Below are 5,885 nucleotides of genomic sequence, written 5' to 3' on the forward strand. Positions count from 1 at the left end.
GGAAAATGACCCCACCCTATCATGGCGTCGCCTAGCCGTCAGCGGATTGGTCGAGAGATCTAGATTTTCCCGCCATTTCAAGAGCCTGCGATAGCATGCAGATTTGAACTCCGTAGAGGTTCTCATGTTTAACGAATCACGTATTTGTGGAGTATATAACATGAAATCCTTTTCCAAATTTTGTTTTAAGTAACTAATATGATAGTTATATCGAAATGCATGAATATATTTAATAATAAGGGGAAGGGAAAGAATTGTACGAACCTGATTTGGTTACGTACCGCTATAACACCTATACATCTTTTTCCAATATATTCATTTGCACTTCGAATACGTTCTACGTATGTTTTGCAATGAGCGAATAAACTGCACAAACGGAAATCATAAATTTAACACAAATATGTAAAACTATCACAAATTATATTATGGTTGGGGAATAATCGTAATAGAATTTCAATTTAGAACCTAATATTGCTTTTGTGAAAGCTATTAGTAAAGCCAGCAATCGAATTGGAAAATGAAATACCGAACAATTCGAAAGATTACTTGATTTTGTCACAATTATGTTGCGAACTCTGTTAATCGAATGAAACCAATGCTAATATGTGAAAGCTGAAATGATGGAATGTAACGCGGTTACACAAGTATAAGACGCGGTTATATACTTACTTGAAACTACGTGATACATCCTAACGCCGTGACATTCAGCAGTAGAAAGAAATTCACAATGTCGTGGCGTCGCTTAGGTATAAGCGGATTGGTCGAAAAACCTAGCTGCCCCCTCCACTTTCAACGCCCGCGACAGGATGAAGATTTGAATTTGGTAGAACTTTCATGATTACCGAATCACGTACGTATGAATTGTAATTTAAACAAATAAAATTGTTTAACGAATAAAAAATATAATTAAGAATGATATGTTCTTAATATGATATAATTATATAATTGCAGTTAGTATATTTAAAGTTCTAGTTAAGTTATAGTTAAATTATTAGAAAATTTATGAAATGATTTGTTTAAACTGTTTGAAACAAGAAAATGTTTATGACACGATTATTCTGGACGAGAATTCAAATACTCTGTACAATAATCACTAATAATTAATTAATCAGAGACAAATTTATATCCAAAATTGTATTGGAAAGTTCTTGAGGGATCTCCCTTTATTATCCAATTATAAAAGTTCGTAAATTAATCATAGAAATTGAGTAATCTGTTAATTTTTCTCTATGTGATGATAAAAAAATTGCAAAAAAACGCGGGAAGCATTATTATGACCATGGAGGTGTGCCTGCATCGCGCAAAAGAATACAAGTCTTTATATTAACATAACCTTCGGTTGTAATTGAATAGCCTAAGATATAAGCCATTGTTTTTCTATCTTTTATTAGTGATAGCAAAGCCTGGTTGTAAAAATATTTATGTTGGAATAATATATTCTGCTAATGGTAATGTGCAAAAGGCCAAAAGTATTGGACTCGTGGAATATCAACAGTGTAGAGCCATTGGATGCCATGAATTATACTTTATAGCGAGAAAAAATTGAAGCAGTAACACAAATATGCAAGGTATGATATGTCTATTTAATTCTAGGTCGCCTGAAAATATGACAATATACGAGATAGAAATCTTTGATGGTCAACTGGAGATTCATAAAAGAGAGATGCTTCAGGCAGATAAAAGGAAATTAAATTAATTTAGGCAATGTCCTCTTTTAACAACAAGATACATAGAATACATTGAGATTGAAAGGTATGTTGTTTTCTTGATATGAATAAATATTGATATCCATGGTCAAAGTCAATGGTCATTGCTAACATGTTTTATTTCAGAATGATGGAGCTGAGGTATATGAAGAAAAGATAGAGGTTCAAATGAAAGCAGTACGAAGAGGAGGCACATATTATGTCGAATAAAGAAACAGGAAAGAGGCAGCATATGTATCAACAGAGTAGGATGTGTAGCATCGACATGCAAACATAAGGATCATTGAAGAGATGGAGACTGAGTACTTGGTAGTAGTTATAGGAAATAGTTAAAGGTAAAGATAAATTGAATATAGAGGGTAAATGTTGCATTAAGGCAAAAATGTGTAAAAATATTTATAGGAACTTGGAAACTATAAAAGCAACAAGTATAAAGGCGCTGTGGCACATTGTGGACTTGATTGGGCTAATAAAGCCAATGTCAAAAGGAAGTAAAAGGTATATGTCTTATCTGCTGATGATTATTTGAAAAAAGAACCATTTGGTTGACTGATTTATAAATGACTAAAAATTTAATATGAAATATTACTGATGAAGTATTTTTCTTATTATAGGAGACTTATAAACATGAGTAATACTTATATGCAAGAGCCAGCCACTAAGGGTAAAGTAATAAGTATCATTTAATAATATTTCAATGGATTGTATATCTGTTTTTAAAAATTTAAGCGATATACAATATTTACTTTCTAAATTTCTATATTAATATATTAAATAATTTCAAATTTGAATTACAATAATAAATAATAAATTTTAATAAATTTGATTTTAAAAGTATTTTACATTAATAAAATTAATATATATATTTGTTATAAGTAGGTTCTAATGAAAAAAACTGTTGGTGATATTGAGTTCAAATTATGGGCAAAAAACTCCAAAGGCATGTAGAAATTGCTCATAGTTATGTATGGAAGGTTATTAGGATTACACTACTTTCTAGAATTATCAAAGGATTCATAACACAAGGTGGTGATCCCACAGGTACAGGAAAAGATGATAAAATATATGAATCAAAAGTATACTGTATTTAAAAATAAAATAAATTCCTTTTTTATTCAGAAATAATTATTGGATATATGTGTTTTAGGACGAATTTCATACAAGATTACGTTCTTGTCGACGAGACTTAATTGCTATGGCTAATGCTGGAAAAGATGACAATGATTTCCAATTCTACTTTACTCTTGGTTCTACACCAGATTTGCAGAATAAACATACAATCTTTGGTAATGTTACTGGAGAAACTATATATAATATGCTTAAATTTGAAGAAGCACCTATAGATGAGGTAAATTTATTGTTTACATGAAAATATATCAGGAATGGATATAAATACAATATTTCCTCTATTTTGTGGAATGATAAACCACTTTATCCTCCAAGATTGATAAAAACTATAATATTGAACAATCCATTTTCTGATATTATACCAAGAATAATAGTACAGGAAAGTGAAGAAGTAAATGACAGTTCAAAAACTAAGACAGCAAGAGTAAAGTAAAAATTATATATGTTTGCAGAATTTAGCCCTGGTAGTATTATTCCTTGCAATGCAAAATTTTGTTACAGAGATTTCAATGTTTTATCATTTGATGAAGAAGCATAGGCAGATGAAGAAGAATCTGTGATATTAAATAAAAAGTTTAGTGGCAAAGGCTAATCAGCTCGTGATCATTTATCTGATTGAAAATTGAGCACACAACCAGCTGTTGAACGGCCTGAACTTCCAAATAGAAACAGGAAAAAAGACTGTAGTAGTGATTGGGAAAGTGACGACGAGGTAAAAAGTCAAGAAGAATCAGAAATTATGAAGAAAGAGAAAGGTTAGTTTATAGTTTACAATATAAGTATGCTATGGAATGTTGGAATTTTTATTGACTGTCTTATATTTATATTTTCAGAGCAATGAAGCAAAGGACAAAGAATAAATTGAAAGTTACAAGATATGAACCGAAGAATTATGTCGTTAACAATTATCACGTATATGTGAAACATTCAAAGTGAATAAAAACTACCTAAGCATGCAACCATCATAGTTTCATTTTCTTTTTACCAAGAATAAAATCACTCGTCGTCATCTGCGACTTCATATTCGTCGGTATGTTAAGAGAATAAAGAGAAGGGAGGAAAATCTATTATACTTATGTCGTTTTATTGTTTTGTTTCTCCCGGTCTTAGTGTCACGTGGTTTTAATTTGCTCGGATGTGATCAACGACATTTATAGTAGGAAACAACAGATAATGAAGTGATAATAAGAAAGTCGATAATAGATAATATAGAAAATAACCGCTACCGATGAGATGATACGTAACATGATAAAAGGTAATGTAGAAAACATCTGTTACTGAAGAAATGATAAGTAACTCGATAATGGGTAATGTAGTATATGATGATACTTAAGAGATGATAAGTACTTGATAATCTATAATGTAGAGAACAACTACTAATAAAGAGACGATAAGTAACTAGATAATCGTAATGTAAAAATACCGGTACCGAAGTGATGATAAGTAACTCGATAATCGGTAATGTAGAAAACAAACAACACTTCAGAAATGATAAGCAACTCAATAAGCAGTAATGTAGAAAACACCGATACGAAAGTGTTATTAATAATTCGACAACTGGCAGTGTAGAGAACAACTGTCACGGAAGAGATAATAAGTAACTCGATAATCGGCAGTGTAGAAAACACCTATTCTGAAATGATGATAAGTAACTCGACAATCAGTTGCGTAGAAAACAACTGTTCTTGTAGAGATAGTAAGTAACTCGATAATGGTAATGTAGAATATGACTGATACTGAAGGGATTATAAGTAACGCGTTAATATTTGTAATATAAATTAATAATACAAGAGAGAAAATTACGAAATTATTGGCTATTACTAGTATGTATGTATTATAATATCTGTAAAACTTTACCGATTCCTTTAAAAGTTACTTTTCTGTTGTAATAACTAATAATTTATTAACTTTTTTGACTTTTATCGTTAATATACGTTACAAACTATTTGTAAATAACAATTTTAAATTGCTATTAACAATAAATTTATTAATTTATTACGTTTTTGTAAGTTACGAATACATTTTAACTCAAATACGTTGTTTGTTTAAGTAGTAGCTAATAATTCATGAACTTTTTTTTACTTTTATCGTTAATATACGTTGCAAAATATTTGTCATTAACAATCAATGTAGCAATTTATTTACCTTTTCCTAATTATAGATACATTTTCACGCAAACACGTTATATATACTAGTAATAGCCTATAATTTAGTAATTTTTCCACTTGTATTATAAATTTACGTTGTGATCAATTTGTTACTAGAAATAAGAGTAATAATTTTTATACTTTTGCAAATTACAGGTACATTTAAACATTAGTATGATATTGTTCAAGTAATAACCAATGAATTAATTCCTTTCCTGTATTATAAATCTACGCTATGAACAATTTATTATTAATAAGAAATTGGATTATTCATACATTTTTATAAACTATAACTGCATTTGAATGACGTCATTGCCAAGAATTCCGTCCACTTACCTGTCGCAGCCGCAAAATTCGTCAAATGTTTAACTGAAACATCGAAAATTTACAAAAGATAGGAAATATTTTAAAGCTTGTGCGTAGCTCTTAGCTTGGTATTGCTTCTCAAAGATTATTCTTTGGGAAACGATACCAATTACCAGGGCTCACCACGTGGAGGTGGCTACGCATCGAGACCCGACATACGCCCTAGTGGCGCAGCCTGCTGGCGCTATCTGTATCAAAGATACGCTAATCTAACTTGGAGCGAAAGAAGTTAAAATGAAGCTACTGACACTTTATTATATTTCGTGTCCTACAAAAAGGGTTACGGATCGGTATACTAGAATTTATACTCTACTGACGCAACGCTAATACACTACATTTTAACAGACTCTAATATTTCTAAGTTCCCAAAACTTTAGGGAATCAAATATGAAAAACGCGAGCAAAGAAAAACTAAGTTACAATCGCGACGCGCCCGAACGAGTTCGCGATTATTCAAAAGACCGACTAGCATACGCGAAGTACTCCCGTGTACAAGACAACTCCATGCCTCGGCACCCTCCCGATCGAACCTAGCCCA

This window comes from Eufriesea mexicana, unplaced genomic scaffold, assembly GCF_001483705.2.
Source record: "Eufriesea mexicana isolate 0111107269 unplaced genomic scaffold, ASM148370v2 scaffold13974, whole genome shotgun sequence".
Classification (NCBI taxonomy): Eukaryota; Metazoa; Arthropoda; class Insecta; order Hymenoptera; family Apidae; genus Eufriesea; species Eufriesea mexicana.